The sequence below is a fragment of the Convolutriloba macropyga genome, chromosome 9, assembly GCF_964194025.1.
Source record: "Convolutriloba macropyga chromosome 9, txConMacr16.3, whole genome shotgun sequence".
Taxonomy (NCBI): Eukaryota; Metazoa; Xenacoelomorpha; order Acoela; family Convolutidae; genus Convolutriloba; species Convolutriloba macropyga.
This window is the reverse complement of record NC_134476.1, coordinates 54132571-54147098: the sequence shown is the minus strand read 5'-3', so window position 1 is coordinate 54147098 and position 14528 is coordinate 54132571. Positions and strand designations below refer to the sequence as shown.

At 34.9% G+C, this 14528-nt stretch overlaps 1 protein-coding gene across 1 annotated transcript in view; it reads right to left on the bottom strand.

Annotated features, from left to right (window-relative positions):
• Window positions 1-6110, bottom strand: part of LOC142345860 (electron transfer flavoprotein-ubiquinone oxidoreductase, mitochondrial-like) — a 326221-nt gene extending 320111 nt beyond the window's left edge. Inside the window, exon 1 of the mRNA XM_075398283.1 lies at window positions 6099-6110. The gene's annotated coding sequence lies outside the window, so the exon portion shown is untranslated. The remainder of the gene's footprint in view (window positions 1-6098) is intronic.
• Between the last annotated feature and the right edge of the window lie 8418 nt (window positions 6111-14528).

Below are 14528 nucleotides of genomic sequence, written 5' to 3'. Positions count from 1 at the left end.
ACAAAGCTGGTTCGCTGACGATGGCAGTAAAGCTTCAAACCTTCAACTTTCGAAGAGCCCTAGACAAACCAGCTCATGGTAAAGCTATGTGGAGGTAGAGATATAAGGTAAACAAGCCGAAATTACAACTCATACTGTCGGAAGCCATGAACTATTCCAATGAACAAGCGTACAAATTGCTGAGGGCTGCTGAATGCTTGGATCCTTCATTAGAAATGAGATCGGCTCTTCGAACTTAAAACAAATCAACTGAAGACCAAATAAAACTAAACCCAGCAAAATCGCAAAATATCCCCTACCAGGTCAGAAGTTAAAGTTAATCAGCTCGTCATTCCTGCTCTCACTTGGAACTCACAAGTTCACAGGACCAACGGAATTTAATATGCTGTTAAAGAAATATGTCAATTATAAAACTTTCATTTACAAAACGATTTCCCTAACTCGCATCATCAGGTAAAACTTAACGCCATTCTATTACAATTAAAAGCCTTTTTTCAATTCAATTATGAAACAGAATAACAAAATCAGATTTTTGAATTATTATCTTTTTTGTTTAACACAAAATTCCGAAACTTCAATTTTCGCAATGTCTTCAATTTTTTATACTTGATTTTGTTTTTAGAAAAACTTTTCTGTGACTCTAGCATTTCGGTAGAGAGAGAGAGACTTTATTCTCTTTCGAGAACCATTATTATTTTAGCATATACCCTTGATAAGTTTGCATGAATTACAGACACAGCAAATAAAGAATTTACATGTACTTTCTGGATCAAATGTTTTTCGCATGAGGTAGCTCTTCAGAGCTTTCTTGTTGTAGCTGTCAAAGCCATCGAATATTTTGTTTCTGAACAAATAGTTGGCAATTAAAACTGAACGACCGAAGAATGAGATGCTAGCGTGCTTATGGTGGTTCTTTAATTGCAGGACATTTGTGGATGATCCGCACAAACACCGAGAAGGCTCCTGAAATACTACATACTGTGAGTGATCATAGTTGTACTTATCTAACATCAGTTGCGATAGAAAAGAGAAAGTAATATATTCGAGTTGATAGCAGAGTGGCAGAAAATTGTTGTCTTTAAGTTGCTTCAGGTAAGATGATTTTCGTACAAATATCCAAAATAAGCAGGAACGCTGGAAATTCTCTAATTTTTCAAGCATGGATACATTGTGATGCCACGCAGGAAACCCATATAAAAGTACGGAGAGGACAAGGCTCCGGTAAAGGTGGAGCTTGACATGAGACGGAGTATTGAAAGGTATTTTCGCTTTCAGACTGAAGAAACATTGTCGAGCTTTACAGCGTTTAGAAGTAACGTGAAAACCCCATTTCAGATCATTACTGATGTATACACCCAGATCCTTGTGTGAAGAGACGTTTTCCAGTACTTCATGTTGTGTCGTAGAAATCTTAACTGAGCCATTAAAGTGCAAACATTTAGTCTTACATATATTTGCAACCTTTCCATTGCAGATATTCCAAGAATAAAGGCGCCAGAAATCGTCATGGAAATTCAGGTTGGTGAAAAGCTTTTTAGTGTCATCTGCGAACAACCAAACCATGGAATCAAGGAAAATGCTTGTTAAATTGTTCACGAAAACCAAAAATAAAAAGGGACCCAGTACGGAGCTCTGCGGGACACCGCTAAGACATGGAAGAAGTTTCGACTTCGACTTATTGACTTATGTAAATTGATACCTGATGCAAAGGTACGACTCCAAAAGTGTGCAAAAATTACCATCAAGATTTAAAACGGCGAAGTTTTTCAACCAAGATAGTGTGTGGGACCTTATCAAAGGCCTTCTCATAGTCAAAATAAATGGCAAACTTGTATTGAGATTTACAGCTAAAAACTTTTTCGAGGTAATCCAAAAGTTACAGGACTGCTCCTTTGTGCGACCGGAAGCCAAATTGCTGTGGGTGAAGCTCCTCACTCAAGCAAGAATAAGGATAATTGAATATGATTCTTTCAAATAGCAGGTATACTTTTGGAAGTAGGCTGATTGGTCAATAAAATTTGATATTGTTGCGAGAACCACCTCTGAAGAGAGGAGTGATACGAGCAACCTTCCATATTGACGGAAACGTACGGCATAAAATAACTGAACAGAACAAAGGATACAACAGTGAACCAAACAGATAAGGTGAACTCTTCAGAAGTTTTGTTGGGAAACCGTCGTGAGTCAATGCGGAAGATTCCTTGATTTTGACGATATCTTTTATAATCGATTCAACAGAAAAAGATGAGAGAACGTGTTCTAACTTTATGTTATCACCAAAAACTGTGGTCTTTTGTCATTGAAATTTGATGCAAAGAAATTATTGAAAAATTCGGGTACTTCATTTTCGTCAATTGCTTTACTATTGAAAAACATGTGATTAGGAATTGGGGAATCCTTCAAACTATTCAAAAGAGCGAAACATTGGTTTGTAGTTGAAGCTAATGATCCATTGACGAAAACAACTTCATCGAGTTCTATTGATTGAGTGTAATCTTCCTCCAGAGACTTAAGCTGCTGCAGTTTCATACGCGAGGGATTTTTCGAACACTTTCGTTTTGCAGTATTTAATTTGTTCAAACAATGTATCGTATGTGAGCTATAATAAAAAAGTGAGACCATCCGTATCTTACGCTTCCTAGGAAAACAGGGGTCAATACTCCATGCCAAAAAAAATAAAAACCATCAACATTCTCTCCACAAGGGTCAAGGGTAATTATTAAAATTGAAGGATCTCCAAGTTGTTTCGAAGTTGATATGATGCTGATAATTTCAGAAAAAATACTGGAAAGATTCCACGTCGCATGATTTGTGCAAGGCATTGCAGTAATTCAAAAGGATAGGTAGATGATCACTCAGAGCTGTTCTGTCCTTAATCGATAACCCATGAATATTGTCATCATTTGAAACAATGTTGTCAAGTATATTTCCATGAAAATGTGTTTTTCCAGACGTAATATGAGCACTGAGGCCCAGTGAACCAAAGTAATCAACAAAAGCCATTTCACGATAAGTTGAACTATACATTGTAGACCAGTCAGTGTTAGGAAAATTAAAATCACCCATAATAGATAAGGTAAGTGTAAACACATCAGGAGTGTACATATGGGTAGCTTGATTTATAGTCTTATCACAGAATTCTTTGAAAGAATCGAACGGAACATTGTACGGGCTGGATACTGGGGGTAGATAACAAGGAATGAAAATAGCAATCCTGGTTGAATTTATTCTTATTAGAAAAGCAGTCGCAAAATCATAATCTAAACCAATATGAAGGTCGAGAAAAGCTAGTTCACAGTTTTTTCGACAGATGGCAATGATACCTCCAGGGGGTGCATTTTTAAGATCTTTTCTAGATAAAACTCTAAAACCACCAAACAGGGAGCAAAAATAGTCATTCAATAGTGGAGATAACCATGTTTCAGTAATTAGTGCAATATCAATTTGATAGAAATCCAACAAGTAGACTAAATCTACAAGTTTGTCTTGGGTATTCATTCCACGAATATTAAACAGGAGCATGTTGTAGTTGATTAGTCAATCAGCTTTGGAAGATATATGGCTAATAAGAGAACTAAGTAATTCATCGGCAGAAAGTTGGTCGTTAAGTAATTTCCCATCATAGAAGAGTTGCAAGTTACGGATACGCATGAGGTTTCGTGCCAAGCCTTTGTTGATTAGGTTATATCTAAGTCCAGGAAGTGCTTTCTCCTTATATCGGTCACGCCAATTCAACTTTGGTTTCACGAACACGCCAATGTCTTTCAACATATAGGCGTTTGTCATCAAGAGTCGTTTGTCGTAAACAGAGTTCAATTTAATTTCAACCGGCCGCGGTTTAGCTGCGGGATCGGGTCCCTTTTTAACAAGTCGGGAATAGTTGACCACAATATTAGGAGAAATTTGTATGGAGTTCAAAATTTCAGATTTTTGATGTTCTGTTGCATTGTCAAGATTTCGTTCTTTCACGTTGTAAAGCACGACAGTTTGCGACGCAGCAGCATTGTAGTCGTGTTCATCCAGCTGGAGGACGAAGTGAAAGTCGAAGTGTAATTGTTTAATTACACTTCATTAAGTGAAAGTCGAAATGTAAGTGTTTGTATAATTGTGCTATCAGTTTAGAATTTTTCAATGTTTTACTCGCTGAAGTATAAAATTCAATTTAAGCATTCAATAATTGAATGTCAGTTTCTAGTTTCGGTACTCATCGCGCTTGTTCAGCAATGGATTTGGTTGTACATGTATTCCTCCGAGAGTTATGATCTTTTGTGGCACAAGGCACTGAACAATATACGCAAAATAAATGAGCGTGATTAGTCACAAACTTCTTTTACGTACTGACCTACAGACTGGTCTATTTTTTGATGCTATGCCATCCGCGTAGTTATGTGGCTGCAAGTCTGTCCCACATAATTGGTATAGCATCCACTTCAAGTTATTTCATACTAGTGGGATTTTAGATGCTGAGAACTATCCTATAAGGATATTTAGCAGATTTTGAGTTTCATTGTTTTGTAGATCACCACATTGATTTATGTTTTGTAGCATTTCTTTTGATCTAATGCCTAATTTGCATTAACTTTCTAGGAAAAGTGTGGACTTTTTCTATTGGTTTATCTTATATTTTGACTCCCAGTCGGCTGTTGCTTTTGCGGTGTTTTTAGAATCATCTAAAAAATTAGCAAATGTCTGACTTACAAGTCCTGGCGACCATTTTCCCGTACACTTATTTTCCAGCCATATGTGTTTGTTAACTTTTAGAACTATTTGAAAAAATTGATGGTTATGTAGTTGAAACCAATTTGTCAAATTAAAATTATTTCTGATATCTAAAACAAACGTTTTCGAAATTTGCGTTAATTGTCAGGTTGAAACTGCTTCACAATCTTTCACAGGATGAAATGAAAATGTATTTACATTGTCTGAGACCACAATTTAAACAATTCTGGAAACTATTTAAAATAAATTAGATCGAAATTTTTCATTAAAACAATATTTGGCCTATTTACAACTCATATTTACAGCTTTTAGCAATTTCTTCAAAAACATTCCCTTTTCCGGATTTTTTTTATTTTGAGCATGTCTTTGTTTTTTAGGGTAATTCCGAAAATTTCGAAAAATTGCCGGTTGTGATTTGATTTAAAAAAGCCTTCGGATTGTAAACTCACTAATACTTTTTTAAGTTCCGTCGATGCTAAGTTAGGAAAGTTTTGAAAAGTTTCTTTCCGTTAGTTATGGTTACCAACTATGAAACAATTTTCTCTTAATCAAAGTAGAAGGCCAATTTCATAAAGGCTTATGAGCATTTTTTCATGATTTTTCCAATTTGAACATCGTTTATTCATGCAATTGTTCTATAAATATGCAAATAAGGTTATTAACAAACCTCTTAAATAGTTCTTGTTTTCTGGTTTGGTTATCAGATGGGAAAACTTCATATTAAAATCCTTTTCAAAAAATATCCTCTTCTTGTTTTGCACTTCAATTTTGTTTTGATGTTTTATGTGATACCATTTCTCAAGTTTATGGCATTTAAAACCTCAAAACTCCAAAGACACTTATGATAGAAGGTGCTTTTTGATTTGAGTTTTTGTTTTTTCGGAACTCATATCATTTTTAGCTCTTATACTTTTTTACAAATCATTTCATGAATGTTTTGGCTCAACCAACTGCCAGTGAAACATTCATTGCTGACGCTTCCCTATAACAAAATCAAGCAGCATTAGCTTCAAAACACACGTTTTTGACTGTTAATGTGAGATGGAGACTGAATGTTGACTTTTTAATATCGAAAGGGTTGTCACTGGAGTATAGGCATTAGAGCACAAATCCGATTGCTTCAGAGATTTCAAAATAAATATACAAATTTCCATATCTAGTGAAACGGTTTGCTGAATTGTCTGAAGCTCTTATTTCCCTGCCGCGATATTGGACTCCGGGCACCTTTTCAAAAGGTGGACTAAACCATTGTTCAAATGGTGGCAAGAATTTTTGGAGTAGATGAAACCTGGAGAGTTGGTTGTTTTCTATATGCAAGCTTTTGCTGGCACAAAACACTGCACTGTTGTTGCACTGTTTTTGCGACCTTCTTCCTTAACTTTAATAAGTTTCTCCCTAATTAAAACCTATTGTTGGTGTTTCTGTTTCGCTAAAATTCTTTTCAGCGTTGTAGAATTTTTTTAATAATTTGAATTGACGGCGTGACAATTCTTCAAGTTTTTGATTCATGAGGCTAAATATTTATCCAATACGGACAACGGAGCTCCTGTTTTCTGACATTATGGTCTTCGTTTTTTCCGCTGGTCATCGGCGCTGCTTTTTTTACTCAACAAGCTTGTTAGTAATTTGCGCTTGGAGAATTTGACAACCTATTCGGAGGAAACAAAACACCGTTATTTGGAACACAAAATTTGTAAAGTTGGGAACTAAATCCTTTAATTCACATGCCAATATGAAGTTAGCTCTTGAGATAGGATTCTCAGATCTTCCTATGTTTGCTAAAGTTTTTAAAATCATTTTTTCCTCACTATTCCTTGGGCAGAGAGAATCTAATAATTTTTGCGCTGCCCAAATTTATTTTAAGTCCCTTACAAATGCTGCTGAAAAAATATTGAGAAAGCATTCTGTAAACAGAGACGGAAAAACTATCCTTCTGACCTAAGTTTGCAGGCACGATCCAACCTATTTGAGGGCTCCCTATACTCTTTTGTATTCTCATATACTACAATTAGAGGGAATTCAAAACCTTGTTTTCATATGGTCACAGACAGAGACTGATCAATCATAAAATTCAAATTTTTTCAATTTGTGCTGTTAGCTGTAACTTGAATCATAATGCCTACCCTTTTCGAGTCAGGAAATTTTGAAGTTATAATTTGGTATTAATTTGTAATCCATGCGCTTAGTTTCTTCCCAAACGTTGTATACAAATACCAGGTTATTGGAAATGGGTTTAACAAAAATGGCTGGTGCACACAAGAGTCTTTTCTAATTTGAAAGTTGCTGAGCTCATCCAAAACTGTTAAAATTCTTTAAAAAAAGTAAAAATTTGAGAAAAAATATGTACTGGGTGACTTCAACGGTGACTTCAACTTTTCGAGTCAGGAATTTTTGAAGTTATAATTTGGTATTAATTTGTAATCCATGCGCTTAGTTTCTTCCCAAATGTTCTAAGCAAATACCAGATTATTGGAAATGGATTTAACAAAAATAGTTATTGCACTCAAGAGTTTTTTCTAATTTGAAAGTTGCTGAGCTCATCCAAAACTGTTAAAATTCTTAAGAAAAGTAAAAATTTGAGAAAAAATATGTACTGGGTGACTTCAACGGGCGCTCGAAAAGAACGGCACAAATAACACCGCTATTTGGAACACAAAAAAAGGGAGTTGGGAACTAAATCCCTATATTCATATTTTGTAGGAATTAATTTTTTGAGAACAGATTCCCAGTTTTTCTTAACATTGCGATATGTTTTACAAACAAATTCTACGAAAAATTTGATCCCAATCTATTACCTTTTGTTTTTCCCACAGTCTTTTTTGAGTCTCCTTTTATTTTTGGTCTTTTCATGTCAGATTGGTTGTCACTGGGTTAAAAGCATAGCAAAACAAATTTGTTTGCTACCGATATGTCAAAAATGGTTTGAACAATTCTAACATCTAGTGGTGCAAGTTGCTCATTTGCCTGGTTCTACAGATTTCCCTATAACAAAACTGACGCTTCCCTATAACAAAATCAAGCAGCATTAGCTTCAAAACACACGTTTTTGACTGTAAATGTGAGATGGAGACTGAATGTTGACTTTTTAATATCGAAAGGGTTGTCACTGGAGTATAGGCATTAGAGCACTAATCCGATTGCTTCAGAGATTTCAAAATAAATTGTAAAAATTTCCATATCTAGTGAAACGGTTTGCTGAATTGTCTGAAGCTCTTATTTCCCTGCCGCGATATTGGACTCCGGGCACCTTTTCAAAAGGTGAACTAAACCATTGTTCAAATGGTGGCAAGAATTTTTGGAGTAGATGAAACCTGGAGTAGATTACCTTTTGTTTTTCCCACAGTCTTTTTTAAGTCTCCTTTTATTTTTGGTCTTTTCATGTCAGATTGGTTGTCACTGGGTTAAAAGGATAGCAAAACAAATTTGTTTGCTACCGATATGTCAAAAATGGTTTGAACAATTCTAACATCTAGTGGTGCAAGTTGCTCATTTGCCTGGTTCTACAGATTTTCTTACCCGCTGTCAGATTTGAATATTTGAGGTTAGCTTCCGCACTTTTCAAAAAATGTAGTGAAACGTTGTTTAAATTTTGACAAGTGTTATTAGAGTAGATGAAAACAGGAACGTTGGTTTTTTGTCTATGTGTACCTATTCTTGCCCGTAAATTTCTATTGCGTTTTTCGCCCATTGTTCGTAACTTTGATAAGTTTTCTCCGGAATGAAACACAGTATGGTTCAGATTCTCTACTGCGATGTAGTTTTTTTCTAAAAGGTTTAACTTGACGATGCCATAATTTTTCAAGTTCTTGTTTCATTCTTTTTATAATACTTTCCATCAATCAGGCTTTCGGTTTGCTCAAAAGAAAATTCATGAGGATAAATATTTATCCTTCACGGATAGTCGAGATCCTTTTTTTTGACATAATCGGCTCCGCTTTTTCCGCAGGTCAACGGTGCTGTTTTTATTTATATTCATCAGTACTATTAGTAATGTACGCTTAAAGGTTTTGACAGCCTACTCGAAAAACAAAACACCGTCATTAGGAACACAAATTTTAGAAAACCGTAAACAAAATCCTTTTCATAATATTTTTTCAGGAAGATACCTTTCGAGATAAGCGTGATATTTTTAGGTTGGCTAAATAATTTAAAATCAGCTTTTAGGCATTATTTCTCCGGCAGGTAGATTCCACTATCTCTTGCCCTTCCCGGAGTCTATTTTAAGCCCCCCAATAATATAGAAAAATAGCATTCTGTTAAACTGAATTCAAAAACTTTTGAGTCAGATCTAGATTCACAGGCATGTTCTAAACTATTTGAGAGCTCCCTATACTGTCTGTCTCTATAACTAAAGTAAAATGTTGACTTTGACAGATTAAGAATTCAATCGTTTCCTTTTTTGATTTCTTTTGACATTCCTGAACAAAAAACTCTATACACTTGGCGGACCAGAAGAGTCAGTCAGGCTGGCTATTTGCACTTCCACTCAAGAACAAGATTCCAATTTGTATTTTTCTCTTTAAAAAATACAAAACTGGAATACTTTTCTTCAGGGGATGTGCAAATATGTTTCTCGTTAAAAGTTTGCGAATGATGGCAGCTAGCATAAAAATCTCGTGAACGGGAATGCTAGTTATGTGTTGCTCAAAAAAGCTCTCGGATAGAACCCGGAATAAAACCTTTTTAATTTCAAGGGATACGCAGTTATCGAAGTTTAGAAAAAGTCCCCTTTCGTTGGTTTTCGTTACTTTTTACAGGAAACCGTTCTGTTTTTCAATGTGGAATGCCAATATTAGAAAGCCTAAGTCGAGTTTTTCTTTCAATTTTTGCATTTTGAACAACATTTATTCACCTGAATTATTTCATTGTAGTAGCAAAATTGTTGGTTTGTCTATAGTTGAGCAAATGAAGCCATCTTCAATTTTTTTCCCTGGTATAATTATTAGTTGGACAATTTTCTTGTTGGGATCAATTTCGAAAACCATCCCAAATTCTTTCGAATTGCTCTTCAGTTTTATACTGACGTTTTTTGTGATACCACTTCTCACAATTAGACTCGAAGATTTGATGTTAGCTCAAAATCTTTTCAAAGAGTAGAGTGAAACATTTGTTTTCCATACATACGTTTGCAGGCCTACAAAATGCACTGTTTTTGCAACCCCTGTTCGTACCTTTGACAATTTTTCTACGTAATGATATCTTATTTTTTTGGTAGTTCCCTTTCGTTCAGACTCTCTACGGCGTTGTAGTTTTTCTTACATGTTTAACATTAAGAAGTTTGTTATTTTTCAAGATTTTGATATATTTTTCAAGATTTTGATTTGAAATCATTGCCATCAATAGGGGAACCATTTGCAAGTCCCCTACAATTTTTATCAAAAAAATAGCCAAAGAAACACATTTTGTAAAATTAAGGCAAAAACTGTCTGTCATACCTATGCTCCCACGCCCCTTCTAACCTATTTGAGGACTCCAATTTTTTTCTGTCTGTATAACTGATGAAAATTTTTGACTTCGACAGATTAGAAATTTAATCTTTCTTTCGTTTTTTTCTGAAAAAAAGCTATCCACTTGCGCTGGACGGTAACCTTCAGTCAAGCTGGCCGACTGCAATTCCCCTCAAGCGAAACTATGCCACTTTGAAATTGTAATTGTTGGAAAATTAAAAAATTCACGAATGATGGCGGCTGGCAAAATATCGAATGAACGTGATGGCAAGGGAATTATTGCTTTTACTGATATCGAGCTACCCACGAAAATCTCAAAACTAGTTTCTCAGGAAAAATTCTCTCTAGTTTCTGTTCAAGAGATGACAATGCCCCGGAAAAGTCAAATGACAAAAACAAAGAGCCTGAACCTTAGAACAGAGCAGTCTGTCCGACAAAACAACAGATGTTTACTTGCTGGTATTGTTGACTATAAATTTTCACAAGGGTAAAAATTGGTAATGCTATGACGAGCGCCTCTAAAGATGAAATCAGTGTTATCAATCTTCTTCCATTACAGAAAAAAGACAGAAAATTTCTTATCAGTATGTTTGTTTGACAAGAGACAGCAACTGGAATTGTGACGAATCAGAAGCAACTCAGAACAACAGGTTGAGCTAAAATGTGGTTTTAGGGAAACACAAACAATAGAACTTAGTGTCCAATCATCTTGAAAGGATTTAAAACTGGGATTTGTAGTTTTTCAGAATGATAATGTGTGAAGTAGTTTTTGAAAGAGAATGCGTAAATTATTTGAAATTCTTATTTTTAGGTTACCCTTTGATGCATCAAGCTTTTTTCATAGCGTAGTAGATGGCCGGAAAAGCAATAGTTTGAACCTGCAAGCTAGTAAGCAAGATAAAATTGTTGATTAAATAGTTTTCTTCAGATAAAAAAAATGTGTGAGGCAGCCGTGGTGAGCCTCCGATTTCTATGACTGGTTGTTATTGTTGCTGCCTCTCCTCTTCACAGAGCTTTAGTAAAGTGGAAGAACATCAGACGGCGATTACAGCCGGGAGTTAAATCAAACCCTGGTCTCAGTTTGAAACCCAGAGCCGACCCCAAAAAGCTATTTGGAACACCGCTATTTGGAACACAAAAAAAGAGAGTTGGGAACTAAATCCCTATATTCATATTTTGTAGGAATTAATTTTTTGAGAACAGATTCCCAGTTTTTCTTAACATTGCGATATGTTTTACAAACAAATTCTACGAAAAATTTGATCCCAATCTATTACCTTTTGTTTTTCCCACAGTCTTTTTTAAGTCTCCTTTTATTTTTGGTCTTTTCATGTCAGATTGGTTGTCACTGGGTTAAAAGCATAGCAAAACAAATTTGTTTGCTACCGATATGTCAAAAATGGTTTGAACAATTCTAACATCTAGTGGTGCAAGTTGCTCATTTGCCTGGTTCTACAGATTTCCCTATAACAAAACTGACGCTTCCCTATAACAAAATCAAGCAGCATTAGCTTCAAAACACACGTTTTTGACTGTTAATGTGAGATGGAGACTGAATGTTGACTTTTTAATATCGAAAGGGTTGTCACTGGAGTATAGGCATTAGAGCACAAATCCGATTGCTTCAGAGATTTCAAAATAAATGTAAAAATTTCCATATCTAGTGAAACGGTTTGCTGAATTGTCTGAAGCTCTTATTTCCCTGCCGCGATATTGGACTCCGGGCACCTTTTCAAAAGGTGAACTAAACCATTGTTCAAATGGTGGCAAGAATTTTTGGAGTAGATGAAACCTGGAGTAGATTACCTTTTGTTTTTCCCACAGTCTTTTTTAAGTCTCCTTTTATTTTTGGTCTTTTCATGTCAGATTGGTTGTCACTGGGTTAAAAGGATAGCAAAACAAATTTGTTTGCTACCGATATGTCAAAAATGGTTTGAACAATTCTAACATCTAGTGGTGCAAGTTGCTCATTTGCCTGGTTCTACAGATTTTCTTACCCGCTGTCAGATTTGAATATTTGAGGTTAGCTTCCGCACTTTTCAAAAAATGTAGTGAAACGTTGTTTAAATTTTGACAAGTGTTATTGGAGTAGATGAAAACAGGAACGTTGGTTTTTTGTCTATGTGTACCTATTCTTGCCCGTAAATTTCTATTGCGTTTTTCGCCCATTGTTCGTAACTTTGATAAGTTTTCTCCGGAATGAAACACAGTATGGTTCAGATTCTCTACTGCGATGTAGTTTTTTTCTAAAAGGTTTAACTTGACGATGCCATAATTTTTCAAGTTCTTGTTTCATTCTTTTTATAATACTTTCCATCAATCAGGCTTTCGGTTTGCTCAAAAGAAAATTCATGAGGATAAATACTTATCCTTCACGGATAGTCGAGATCCTTTTTTTTGACATAATCGGCTCCGCTTTTTCCGCAGGTCAACGGTGCTGTTTTTATTTATATTCATCAGTACTATTAGTAATCTACGCTTAAAGGTTTTGACAGCCTACTCGAAAAACAAAACACCGTCATTAGGAACACAAATTTTAGAAAACCGTAAACAAAATCCTTTTCATAATATTTTTTCAGGAAGATAACTTTTGAGATAAGCGTGACATTTTTAGGTTGGCTAAATAATTTAAAATCAGCTTTTAGGCATTATTTCTCCGGCAGGTAGATTCCACTATCTCTTGCCCTTCCCGGAGTCTATTTTAAGCCCCCCAAAAATATAGAAAAATAGCATTCTGTTAAACTGAATTCAAAAACTTTTGAGTCAGATCTAGATTCACAGGCATGTTCTAAACTATTTGAGAGCTCCCTATACTGTCTGTCTCTATAACTAAAGTAAAATGTTGACTTTGACAGATTAAGAATTCAATCGTTTCCTTTTTTGATTTCTTTTGACATTCCTGAACAAAAAACTCTATACACTTGGCGGACCAGAAGAGTCAGTCAGGCTGGCTATTTGCACTTCCACTCAAGAAAAATATTCCAATTTGTATTTTTCTCTTTAAAAAATACAAAACTGGAATACTTTTATTCAGGGGATGTGCAAATATGTTTCTCGTTAAAAGTTTGCGAATGATGGTAGCTAGCATAAAAATCTCGTGAACGGGAATGCTAGTTATGTGTTGCTCAAAAAAGCTCTCGGATAGAACCCGGAATAAAACCTTTTTAATTTCAAGGGATACGCAGTTATTGAAGTTTAGAAAAAGTCACCTTTCGTTGGTTTTCGTTACTTTTTACAGGAAACCGTTCTGTTTTTCAATGTGGAATGCCAATATTAGAAAGCCTAAGTCGAGTTTTTCTTTCAATTTTTGCATTTTGAACAACATTTATTCACCTGAATTATTTCATTGTAGTAGCAAAATTGTTGGTTTGTCTATAGTTGAGCAAATGAAGCCATCTTCAATTTTTTTCCCTGGTATAATTATTAGTTGGACAATTTTCTTGTTGGGATCAATTTCGAAAACCATGCCAAATTCTTTCGAATTGCTCTTCAGTTTTATACTGACGTTTTTTGTGATACCACTTCTCACAATTATTGCATTTGACTACCTTTATATTTCAAAACTTTTTTATGACAGTCGGTGATTTTTTGCTTCGAAGTTTGGTTTGCACAGAACTCAATTGATTTTAAACACTTAGATTTTTTTAAAAACTTTTTTACTTAGTTTTTCAATTTATTTTTCTTTCCTAGTATGGTTATCAGATGGGCAGTTTTCATATTAAAAGATTTTTTAAAGACATCCCAACTATTTTCATATTGCTAATCAGTTATATTTTGACGTTTAAGTGATACCATTTCCCACATTTATCAAACTTATTGGCCTTGATGTTTTAAAACAATGTTTTTGACAGCCAGTACTTTTTTGTTTCAAAATATCGTTTTTACGCTATTAGACTCGAAGATTTGATGTTAGCTCAAAATCTTTTCAAAGAGTAGAGTGAAACATTGTTTAAATTGTGGCAAGGGTTTTTTTTTCGTTTTTATTGTTTTCCATACATACGTTTGCAGGCCTACAAAATGCACTGTTTTTGCAACCCCTGTTCGTACCTTTGACAATTTTTCTACGTAATGATATCTTATTTTTTTGGTAGTTCCCTTTCGTTCAGACTCTCTACGGCGTTGTAGTTTTTCTTGCATGTTTAACATTAAGAAGTTTGTTATTTTTCAAGATTTTGATTTATTTTTCAAGATTTTGATTTGAAATCATTGCCATCAATAGGGGAACCATTTGCAAGTCCCCTACAATTTTTATCAAAAAAATAGCCAAAGAAACACATTTTGTAAAATTAAGGCAAAAACTGTCTGTCATACCTATGCTCCCACGCCCCTTCTAACCTATTTGAGGACTCCAATTTTTTTCTG